Genomic DNA, 12,500 nt, shown 5'->3' on the forward strand with positions numbered 1-12,500 from the left:
CCAAGGAGCGCTCCGAAGTGCGCTCCAAGGTGCGCAGGTGCGCGCGAAGTCGAAAGTTGGGTTAATTGTCCGGTTTGCCTCGGGTGCGCACCTTGCGTGCACCTTCGCCAGGGTGGGCGCCTTGGTGCGCACACCTTGGCTGGGCTGCGCACCCGGGCGCGCACACCTTGGCACCCGCGTTTCCTTCATTTTAAATTTTTTTTTTTTACAATCTCTCAAGTGGGAAATTCTATAATCTCAACTTTTTTTGCCTTTTCAGGAAACTTTTGAATGGAGCGCATCATTGGTGCGCTCCGAAGTGTGCTCCAAGGTGCGCACCTCTGGTGTGCTCCAAAGCTCTCTCCAGCTGCGTGCACCTGCCCCGGCCGCGCACCCGGCCCCGCCCAGCTTCGCTCACCTGTCCCGGGCGTCTGGTGCGGAACCTTAGAGTAAGAAACATCACCGTGCACCTTGGCCAACGTGCGCGACTCGACCGAGCGCGCACTGGCCGAGGTGCACACCGATTTCACCTGGGTGCGCGCGCAGCACCTCGGGCGCACCGGGGTGCGCGCACAACGCCCGGGTTGCACCGTGGCCTGTGTGCTCGGGGCGCCTCGGGTGCGCGCTCGGTGTCGCCCCCCGCGCGCGCGGTAGTGCGGGCAGCGCACCCCGGCCCGGCCCGGCCCCGACGAGAACGCAAACGGGCAAAAGGTTTATTCAAATAGCATTGCGACGCCCGGCGAAAAACTAAAAAAGGGTGCAACACCGGGACTTCCCGGGAGGTCACCCATCCCAGTACTACTCCGGCCCAAGCGCGCTTAACTGCGGAGTTCTGATGGGATCCGGTGCACTAACGCTGGTATGATCGCACCCGTTATGAGCTTGTCGCAGTGTGTACTTAGCAAACCGCGACCCACGTGCGAATCCACCCCGGCCACCCACCCCCGTCGAGGTGCACACCCTCCCTCGCGAAGTGCGCCCCGTTCGCCAAGTGTGAGCCCTGCCCGGGTGCGCGCACCTTGCTAGGGCGTCGGGTGTGCACCCGGCCCGGCCTACGTGCGTGCACCTGGACGGGGCGTCGTGTGCGTGCAGTGTCCCGTCTGCAACGCGGTGCCCACACACCACCTCGGGCGCAACGACCTGCGCTCACATGTGGGCCGAGTGCACCTTGGTGCATGTTCGGGGCGCCTCGGGTGCACGCTCGATCTTGCCCCGGTGCACCAAGGCGCTCGGTTTGCCCCGGGTGCGCACTTGGTGCAAGGTGGGCACCCAAAATAGGGATCAAGCACCAAAACACAAGTTTCGGGATGCAAAATGGGACCCAAGGACCACAAATGCGTTCCAAGACCCATGATGGGTCCACGAGAACAAAAATGTGTTCCGAGACTTAATAAACAAATATTGGGTTTTAGGAGAAGAAACATGCTCTGATGCCCAAAACGAGAATCGACCCCGAAAAGGCCACAGGCCAAAAGTGGGATGCGAGACAAAAAAAAATGGGACCCGAGGACCAAAATTGGGTTCCCAGGTCGAAGACAGGGCAACCGGACAAGAAACGACCTCTAAGGCTCGAAATGAGTCCCGACGACTAAAACTTGACAAGAAGCACCCATCAGGCACCCAACTCGACACCCATGGGATGCCGACCCACCCGGGCTTCCACCTAGCACACCTTGGCACCCACCCACCCTCGCACCCAACCTCGCACCCAACTTAGCACCTTTGAACCCACATTGGCACTCACCCTGACCCTGGCACCTTGGAACCCACATTGGCACTCACCTTGACCCTGGCACCCACCTTTGCACTCACCTTGGGACCCACCCTGGCTCCCACCTCGGCACCCACCCAGACACCCACCTTGGTTCCTTGGCACCCACCTTGGATCCTTGGCACCCACCCCGACACCCACCTTGGCACGCAACTTGGCTACTTGCCACCCACCTTGGCTCCTTGACGCCCACCCCGACAACCACCCCGTGACCTACCCTGGCTAGGGTTGGTGCACACCCACCCTGGTGCCCACCTTGGCACCCACCCCATGACCCACCTTGGCACGCACCTTAGTACCCACCCCGTTACCCACCCTAGGACCCACCCCGTGACCCACCTTGGCCAGGGTGGGTGCACCCACCCTGGTGCCCACCTTGGCACCCACCCATCCTAGCACCCAGCCTGTGACCGGGCTTGGAACCCAACCTTGCACCCGTCTTGGCCAGTGTGGGTGCGCACCCATCCTGGCACCCACGTTGTGACACACCCTTTAACCCACGCACCCTAGCAGCCACGTTGGCACCCACCTTGGAACACAACCTAGCAACTTGGCACCCACCCCGTGACCCACCTTGGCATCCACCATAGCAGTCGCCCACTTGGCACCCACCTTGGAACCCAAGTTGGCACCCACCTCGGCACCCACCTTGACACTTGTGGACCCACCTTGCCACTCACCCTAGCATCGACCCATCCTAGCACCCACCCTGGCACCTTTGCACCCTAGCACTCACCCATCCTAGCACCTAACCTGTGACCCACCTTGACACTCACCCTCGCACCCACCTTGGAACCCAACCTAGCACCCACCCACCCTGACACCAACCCTAGCACCTACCCACCCTTGCACCCACCCTGTGACCCATCTTGGCACCCACCCATCCTACCACTCAACCTATCACCCACCTTCTCACCCACCTTGGCATCCACCTTAGCACCCACCCACACTGGCACCTTGGCACCCACCTCGGGCAAGGTGGGTGCACACCCACCCTGACACCCAATTTAGAACCAACCGAGCATGTTACCCACCTTGGCACCCACATTGCAGCCCACCCTAGTACCCACCCTATGACCCACATTGGCATCCACACCCTAGCACCCAGGCACCTCGACACCCGCCTTGACACGCACCCTAGCACTAAACCTGTGACCCACCTTGGAACTCACCCTAGAACCCACCCACCCTGTGAACCACCTTGGCATCCACCTTAGCACCCACCCACCTTGGCACCCACTCTAGCACTCACCCATCCTAACACCCAACTTGTTACCCACCTTGGCACCCGCCCTCGCGTCCACCTTGAAACCCACCCTAGCACCCACCCACGCAGGAGCCCACCTTGGCACCCAACCTAACACCCACGCATCCTGGCACCCAACTTGTGACCCACCTTGGAACCCACCCTAGTACCCACCTTTGAACCCACTATATCACCAACCCACCTTGGCACCCACCCTATGACCCTCTTTGGAATCCACCCTAGCACGCACCCACCCTGGCACCCACCATGGAGCGCACCCTAGCACCCACCCACCTCGGCACGCACCTCAACACCCACCTTGGTGTGCGCACTGCGCCAACCTCTCAAAGACCCTATGTGGTGCGCTCCAAAGTGTACACCTTTGGTGCGCTCCAAGGTGCGCACCTTTGGTGCACACCGAGGTGCACACCAAAGTGTGCACCGAGGTGAGCACCAAAGTGCACTCCAAGGTGCACACCAAGGCGTGCACCTTTGGTGCGGTCAATGCAAACGAATTCGGAAGTTGGGGTCGATGTCCTAATCGCTGCTGCAGACTACACGTATGAGAATCGGACAAATAGCTTTATATAGGGGAGGTGTTGCGTTTGATGGGTCGACTCCCCTGGTTGTGTGCACTGCACCAACTTCAAAGACCCTGTCTTGTTTAAGAAGTCAAAAGTTGGGGTGGATGTCCTAATCATTGCTGCAGTCTACGCATGTATGAGAATCAGACAAATAGCTTATATAGGGGAGGTGTTGCATTCGGTGGGTTGACTCCCCTGGTTGTGCGCACTGCGCCAACCTCAAAGACCCCGCATAGCAGAAGAAGTCGGAAGTCGGATTTTGGTGAGCACCAAGGCGTGCACCTTTGGTGCGGTCAACGCAGACGAATTCAGAAGTTGGGGTGGATGTCCTAATCGTTGTTGCAGGCTACACATGTATGAGAATCAGACAAATAGCTTATATAGGGGAGGTGTTGGGTTTGATGGGTCAACTCCCTTGGTTGTGCGCATTACGCCAACCTCAAAGACCTTGTTTTCGTTAAGAAGTCAAAAGTTGGGGTCAATGTCCTAATGGCTCCTGTAGGCTACACATGTATGAGAATCGGACAAATAGCTTATATAGGGGAGGTGTTGGGTTTGATGGGTCGACTCCCCTGGTTGTGCGCATTACGTCAACCTCAAAGACCTTGTTTTCGTTAAGAAGTCAAAAGTTGGGGTCGATGTCCTAATTGCTCCTGTAGACTACACATGTATGAGAATCAGACAAATAGCTTATATAGGGGAGGTGTTGGGTTTGATGGGTTGACTCCCCTAGTTGTTCGCATTACACCAACCTCAAAGACCTTGTTTTCGTTTAGAAGCCGAAAGTTGGGGTCGATGTCCTAATTGCTCCTGCAGGCTACGCATGTATGAGAATCAGACAAATAGCTTATATAGGGGAGGTGTTGGGTTTGATGGGTCGACTCCCCTGGTTGTGCGCATTGCGCCAACCTCAAAGACCCTGCATTGCGGATGAAGTCGAAAGTCAGAGTTTGGTGTGCTACAAGGTGTGGTCGAAGGTGCTCACCTAGGTGTGCACCTTTGGAGCGCAGGAAAAGTGCCCTCCAAAAGTGCGCACCTTTGGAGTGCACAAAAGTGCCCTCCAAAAGTGCGCACCTTTGGAGCGCACAAAAGTGCCCTCCAAAAAGTGCCCTCCAAAAGTGCGCACCTTTGGAGCGCACAAAAGTGCCCTCCAAAAAGTGCCCTCCAAAAGTGCGCACCTTTGGAGTGCAGAAAAGTGCCCTCCAAAAAGTGCCCTCCAAAAGTGTGCACCTTTGGAGTGCACAAAAGTGCCCTCCAAAAGTGCGCACCTTTGGAGCGCAGAAAAGTGCCCTCCAAAAAGTGCCCTCCAAAAGTGCGCACCTTTGGAGCGCAGAAAAGTGCCCTCCAAAAAGTGCCCTCCAAAAGTGCGCACCTTTGGAGCGCAGAAAAGTGCCCTCCAAAAAGTGCCCTCCAAAAGTGCGCACCTTTGGAGCGCAGAAAAGTGCCCTCCAAAAAGTGCCCTCCAAAAGTGCGCACCTTTGGAGCGCACAAAAGTGCCCTCCAAAAGTGCGCACTTTTGGTGCGCACTTTTGGTGCGCACAAAAGTGCGCACTTTTGGTGCGCACCAAGGCGCTGGTTCGGTCGTTGCAGGCGAGTTCGGAAGTTGGGGTCGATGTCCTGAGCGGAGGTGCAAACTACACAGGTGTCGGAATCGGACAAATAGCTTATATAGGGGAGGTGTATGCTTCGATGGGTCGACTCCCCAGGTTGAGCGCACCGCGCCAACCTCAAAGACCCTACGGTATGGATGAAGTCGGAAGTTGGGTCCGATGACCGATTCGATTAGTAGGTATGCTCATGAGGTCGGAATTTGGGTCCGATGACCTGCCATGTGCAGGAAGGCGAATGTTGGCACTGTGCGTTGCAAGGTGCACACCAAGGTGCTGGTGCGGTCTTTTTAGTCGAGTTCGGAAGTTGGGGTCGATGTCCTGATCGGAGGTGCAAGCTACACAGGTGTGGGAATCGGACAAATAGCTTATATAGGGGAGGTGTATGCTTCGTTGGGTCGACTCCCCGGGTTGAGCGCACCGCGCCAACCTCAAAGACCCTACGGTATGGATGAAGTCGGAAGTTGGGTCCGATGACCGATTCGATATGTAGGCATACTCGCGAGGTCGGAATTTGGGTCCGATGACCTGCCATGTGCAGGAAGGCGAATGTTGGCACTGTGCGTTGCAAGGTGCGCACCAAGGCGCTGGTTCGGTCGTTGCAGGCGAGTTCGGAAGTTGGGGTCGATGTCCTGATCGGAGGTGCAAACTACACAGGTGTGGGAATCGGACAAATAGCTTATATAGGGGAGGTGTATGCTTCGTTGGGTCGACTCCCCGGGTTGAGCGCACCGCGCCAACCTCAAAGACCCTACGGTATGGATGAAGTCGGAAGTTGTGTCCGATGACCGATTCGATATGTAGGCATACTCGCGAGGTCGGAATTTGGGTCCGATGACCTGCCATGTGCAGGAAGGCGAATGTTGGGACTGTGCGTCGCAAGGTGCGCACCAAGGCGCTGGTGCCGTCGTTGCAGTCGAGTTCGGAAGTTGGGGTCGATGTCCTGGTCAGAGGTGCAAACTACACAGGTGTGGGAATCGGACAAATAGCTTATATAGGGGAGGTGTATGCTTCGATGGGTCGACTCCCCGGGTTGAGCGCACCGCGCCAACCTCAAAGACCCTACAGTATGGATGAAGTCGGAAGTTGGGTCCGATGACCGATTCGATACGTAGGCATATTGGCGAGGTCTGAATTTGTGTCCGATGACCTGCCATGCGCAGGAAGGCGGAATTTGGGTCCGATGACCGAGTTGATGGCGTGCCATGCGCAGAAAGGCGGAATTTGGGTCCGATGACCGAGTTGATGTTGATGGCCCGCCATGCACAGGAAGGCGGAATTTGGGTCCGATGACCGATTTGAAGGCGTGCCATGCGCAGAAAGGCGGAGTTTGGGTCCGATGACCGAGTTGATATTGATGGCCCGCCATGCGCAGGAAGGCGGAATTTGGGTCCGATGACCTGACATACGCATGGAGTCCGACTCGGGGGCCGATGTTCGATTCGATGACTTGCATTGTGGGTAAAGTCGGAAGTTGTGGTCTTTGACCCGATTCGATGACCAGACTTCGGCTGCTTGAGAATCGGACAAATAACTTATATAGGGGAGGTAGTGTTCTCGAGCATCCTCCCCCCGTGCCCGTTTATGTCGATTGATGCTGGTGCTCGACTGGTTGGAGCGCTCGGATGCAAAAATCTTGCACCAGGATTTATCGATTGTGATGGACACGGCAAGTCTCCTGATTGCTATGCAGGAGCTCATCGTGAATCTCTATGCGGCCTTGGTATGGACTCGACCTGCGGAATGGTTCGGCAATGGTAGTCGCTCCAACACGTCCTTGCAATGGCCACAGAGGTGATTCGACTAGAGCTCCAGTCTAGCTTTTGGGTTGCTTGGCGGACTGGTATAGCCGCGATCGAGTTCCGGCCACGAACGTTTTAGATAGCTCTTGGGCTTTCTGGGACGGAAGTCGGAAGTTTGGGCTCTTGTCCGATTTGATGACCATTCTTCGGATGTGTGAGAATCGGACAAATAACTTATATAGGGGACTGTGTTGTCTCACGCAGCCCCCTCCGTGCCCCTCTATCTCGACCGATGTTGGTGCTTGAAAGGGTTGGGATCGCTCGGATTTATAAACGTGCACCACCATTTGTCGAGTGTGAGGGACGCGGCAGGTCTCCTAAATGCTATACGGGCGCTCTCTGAGAATCTCTATCCGGCCTCGACACAGACTAGTCTTGCTGAATGGTTTGGCACTGGTAGTCGATCCAACACGTCGTTGTTGTGGCCGCCTAGGCGATTCGATTCGAGCCCCCGTCTAGCTTTTGGGTTGCTTGGCGGATTTTGCCCTATCCGCAAGTGAGCTCGGTCCCTAAACGTTCGAGAAACCCGATTGCTATGCGCCGACTCTCTTTCTTGCGAGCCTCCATCTAGCTTTTGGGTCTCTACGGAACGGAAGTCGGAATCTGGGACCGTTGTTTGATTCGACGAGGCAGACTACGGTTGTGCGAGAATCGGACAAATAACTTATATAGGGGAGGTGTTGACTGGAGCATTCTCCCCCGTGCCCCTCTAACTCGACCAATGCTGGCGCTCGAACGGTGGTAGCGCTCGGATTTTCGTTGAGCGCCAGCATTGGTCGATTTAGAGGGGCATGCGAGATTCCCGAATGCTATGCGAGGGCTCTAACGGAAATGTCTATTGGTTTCGGTATGGATGCAATTGCGAGTGGTTCGGCAAAGGTAGTCGTTCCGATGCGTCCATGTCGTGGCCAAATCGATAATTCGATTTGAGCCCTCGTATAGCATTTGGGTCTCTCGATGTGATTCCGCATTCCAGTCCCTTTGGGCACTGCTTGAGCCGCATCCCAGGGGGTTCCCTTCCCAATAATCTGCCTCGCAACCCGATTGCTATGCGGTGAGGCTCCTCGGCCGCCTCGGAACTATCTGTGTATCAGACGCATCGCGGGATAAGGGGTTGGCAACGGTAGTCGCCCCAAGCGCGTCCGATGCTTGGACCATTCCGAGGCGGCCCTGAAGCCTCTTCCGTCTAGCCGTTGGGTCCTTCTCGCCGCATCCCTTGCCTCGCACCCCGATTGCTATGCGGTGAGGCTCCTCGGCCGCCTTGGAACTATCTGTGTATCAGACGCATCGCGGGATAAGGGGTTGTCACTGGTAGTCGCCCCAAGCGCGTCCGATGCTTGGACCATTCCGAGGCGGCCCTGAAGCCTCTTCCGTCTAGCCGTTGGGTCCTTCTCGCCGCATCCCTCGACTCGCACCCCGATTGCTATGCGGTGAGGCTCCTCGGCCGCCTTGGAACTATCTGTGTATCGGACGCGTCGCGGGATAAGGGGTTGTCACTGGTAGTCGCCCCAAGCGCGTCCGATGCTTGGACCATTCCGAGGCGGCCCTGAAGCCTCTTCCGTCTAGCCGTTGGGTCCTTCTCGCCGCATCCCTCGCCTCGCACCCCGATTGCTATGCGGTGAGGCTCCTCGGCCGCCTTGGAACTATCTGTGTATCGGACGCGTCGCGGGATAAGGGGTTGTCACTGGTAGTCGCCCCAAGCGCGTGCGATGCTTGGACCATTCCCAGGCGGCCCTGAAGCCTCTTCCGTCTAGCCGTTGGGTCCTTCTCGCCGCATCCCTCGCCTCGCACCCCGATTGCTATGCGGTGAGGCTCCTCGGCCGCCTTGGAACTATCTGTGTATCGGACGCGTCGCGGGATAAGGGGTTGTCACTGGTAGTCGCCCCAAGCGCGTCCGATGCTTGGACCATTCCGAGGCGGCCCTGAAGCCTCTTCCGTCTAGCCGTTGGGTCCTTCTCGCCGCATCCCTCGCCTAGTACCCCGATTGCTATGCGGTGAGGCTCCTCGGCCGCCTTGGAACTATCTGTGTATCGGACGCGTCGCGGGATAAGGGGTTGTCACTGGTAGTCGCCCCAAGCGCGTCCGATGCTTGGACCATTCCGAGGCGGCCCTGAAGCCTCTTCCGTCTAGCCGTTGGGTCCTTCTCGCCGCATCCCTCGCCTCGCACCCCGATTGCTATGCGGTGAGGCTCCTCGGCCACCTTGGAACTATCTGTGTATCGGACGCGTCGCGGGATAAGGGGTTGTCACTGGTAGTCGCCCCAAGCGCGTCCGATGCTTGGACCATTCCGAGGCGGCCCTGAAGCCTCTTCCGTCTAGCCGTTGGGTCCTTCTCGCCGCATCCCTCGCCTCGCACCCCGATTGCTATGCGGTGAGGCTCCTCGGCCGCCTTGGAACTATCTGTGTATCGGACGCATCGCGGGATAAGGGGTTGTCACTGGTAGTCGCCCCAAGCGCGTCCGATGCTTGGACCATTCCGAGGCGGCCCTGAAGCCTCTTCCGTCTAGCCGTTGGGTCCTTCTCGCCGCATCCCTCGCCTCGCACCCCGATTGCTATGCGGTGAGGCTCCTCGGCCGCCTTGGAACTATCTGTGTATCGGACGCGTCGCGGGATAAGGGGTTGTCACTGGCAGTCGCCCCAAGCGCGTCCGATGCTTGGACCATTCCGAGGCGGCCCTGAAGCCTCTTCCGTCTAGCCGTTGGGTCCTTCTCGCCGCATCGCTCGCCTCGCACCCCGATTGCTATGCGGTGAGGCTCCTCGGCCGCCTTGGAACTATCTGTGTATCGGACGCGTCGCGGGATAAGGGGTTGTCACTGGTAGTCGCCCCAAGCGCGTCCGATGCTTGGACCATTCCGAGGCGGACCTGAAGCCTCTTCCGTCTAGCCGTTGGGTCCTTCTCGCCGCATCCCTCGCCTCGCACCCCGATTGCTATGCGGTGAGGGTCCTCGGCCGCCTTGGAACTATCTGTGTATCGGACGCGTCGCGGGATAAGGGGTTGTCACTGGTAGTCGCCCCAAGCGCGTCCGATGCTTGGACCATTCCGAGGCGGCCCTGAAGCCTCTTCCGTCTAGCCGTTGGGTCCTTCTTGCCGCATCCCTCGCCTCGCACCCCGATTGCTATGCGGTGAGGCTCCTCGGCCGCCTTGGAACTATCTGTGTATCGGACGCGTCGCGGGATAAGGGGTTGTCACTGGTAGTCGCCCCAAGCGCGTCCGATGCTTGGACCATTCCGAGGCGGCCCTGAAGCCTCTTCCGTCTAGCCGTTGGGTCCTTCTCGCCGCATCCCTCGCCTCGCACCCCGATTGCTATGCGGTGAGGCTCCTCGGCCGCCTTGGAACTATCTGTGTATCGGACGCATCGCGGGATAAGGGGTTGTCACTGGTAGTCGCCCCAAGCGCGTCCGATGCTTGGACCATTCCGAGGCGGCCCTGAAGCCTCTTCCGTCTAGCCGTTGGGTCCTTCTCGCCGCATCCCTCGCCTCGCACCCCGATTGCTATGCGGTGAGGCTCCTCGGCCGCCTTGGAACTATCTGTGTATCGGACGCGTCGCGGGATAAGGGGTTGTCACTGGTAGTCGCCCCAAGCGCGTCCGATGCTTGGACCATTCCGAGGCGGACCTGAAGCCTCTTCCGTCTAGCCGTTGGGTCCTTCTCGCCGCATCCCTCGCCTCGCACCCCGATTGCTATGCGGTGAGGCTCCTCGGCCGCCTTGGAACTATCTGTGTATCGGACGCGTCGCGGGATAAGGGGTTGTCACTGGTAGTCGCCCCAAGCGCGTCCGATGCTTGGACCATTCCGAGGCGGCCCTGAAGCCTCTTCCGTCTAGCCGTTGGGTCCTTCTCGCCGCATCTCTCGCCTCGCACCCCGATTGCTATGCGGTGAGGCTCCTCGGCCGCCTTGGAACTATCTGTGTATCGGACGCGTCGCGGGATAAGGGGTTGTCACTGGTAGTCGCCCCAAGCGCGTCCGATGCTTGGACCATTCCGAGGCGGACCTGAAGCCTCTTCCCTCTAGCCGTTGGGGCTTTCTCGCCGCATCCCTCGCCTCGCACCCCGATTGCTATTCGGTGAGGCTCCTCGGCCGCCTTGGAACTATCTGTGTATCGGACGCATCGCGGGATAAGGGGTTGGCAGTGGTAGTCGCCCCAAGCGCGTCCGATGCTTGGACCATTCCGAGGCGGCCCTGCAGCCTCTTCCGTCTAGCCGTTGGGGCCATCTCGCTGCATCCCCCACCTCGCACCACGATTGCTATGCGGTGAGGCTCCTTGGCCGCCTCGGAACTATCTGTGTATCGGACGCATCGCGGGATAAGGGGTTGTCACTGGTAGTCGCCCCAAGCGCGTCCGATGCTTGGACTATTCCGAGGCGGCCCTGCAGCCTCTTCCGTCTAGCCGTTGGGGCCATCTCGCCGCATCCCCCAGCTCCTCGGCCGCCTCGGAACTATCTGTGTATCGGACGCATCGCGGGATAAGGGGTTGGCAGTGGTAGTCGCCCCAAGCGCGTTCGATGCTTGGACTATTCCGAGGCGGCCCCGCAGCCTCTTCCGTCTACCCTTTGGGGCCATCTCGCCGCATCCCTCGCCTCGCACCCCGATTGCTATGCGGTGAGGCTCCTCGGCCGCCTGGGAACTATCTTCGTATCGGATGCATCGCGGGATAAGGGGTTGTCACTGGTAGTCGCCCCAAGCGCGTCCGATGCTTGGACTATTCCGAGGCGGCCCTGTGGCCTCTTCCGTCTAGCCGTTGGGGCCATCTCGCCGCATCCCTCACCTCGCACCCCCATTGCTATGCGGTGAGGCTCCTCGGCCGCCTTGGAACTGTCTTCGTATCGGAAGCATCGCGGGATAAGGGGTTGTCACTGGTAGTCGCCCCAAGCGCGTCCGATGCTTGGACTATTCCGAGGCGGCCCTGCAGCCTCTTCCGTCTAGCCGTTGGGGCCATCTCGCCGCATCCCCCACCTCGCACCCGGATTGCTATGCGGTGAGGCTCCTCGGCCGCCTTGGAACTATCTTCGTATCGGACGCATCGCGGGATAAGGGGTTGTCACTGGTAGTCGCCCCAAGCGCGTCCGATGCTTGGACTATTCCGACGCGGCCCTGTGGCCTCTTCCGTCTAGCCGTTGGGGCCATCTCGCCGCATCCCCCACCTCGCACCCCGATTGCTATGCGGTGAGGCTCCTCGGCCGCCTTGGAACCATCTTCGTATCGGACGCATCGCGGGATGAGGGGTTGTCACTGGTAGTCGCCCCAAGCGCGTCCGATGCTTGGACCATTCCGAGGCGGCCCTGAAGCCTCTTCCGTCTAGCCGTTGGGGCCTTCCCGCCCCATCCCTCGCCTCGCACCCCCGATTGCTATGCGGTGAGGCTCCTCGGCCGCCTTGGAACCATCTGTGTATCGGACGCATCGCGGGATAAGGGGTTGGCACTGGTAGTCGCCCCAAGCGCGTCCGATGCTTGGAGCATTCCGAGGTGGCCCTGAAGCCTCTTCCGTCTAGCCGTTGGGGCCTTCCCGCCCCATC

At 59.0% G+C, this 12,500-nt stretch overlaps 1 non-coding gene across 1 annotated transcript; it reads right to left on the reverse strand.

The window, feature by feature from the left end:
- Window positions 1-733: 733 nt before the first annotated feature.
- Window positions 734-852, reverse strand: LOC131865490 (5S ribosomal RNA). Its single transcript, XR_009364210.1, has one exon. It is a non-coding gene; the product is annotated as a 5S ribosomal RNA (ribosomal RNA).
- Window positions 853-12,500: the final 11,648 nt, after the last annotated feature.

Source organism: Cryptomeria japonica, unplaced genomic scaffold (assembly GCF_030272615.1).
Source record: "Cryptomeria japonica unplaced genomic scaffold, Sugi_1.0 HiC_scaffold_113, whole genome shotgun sequence".
In the NCBI taxonomy this organism is placed as follows: Eukaryota; Viridiplantae; Streptophyta; class Pinopsida; order Cupressales; family Cupressaceae; genus Cryptomeria; species Cryptomeria japonica.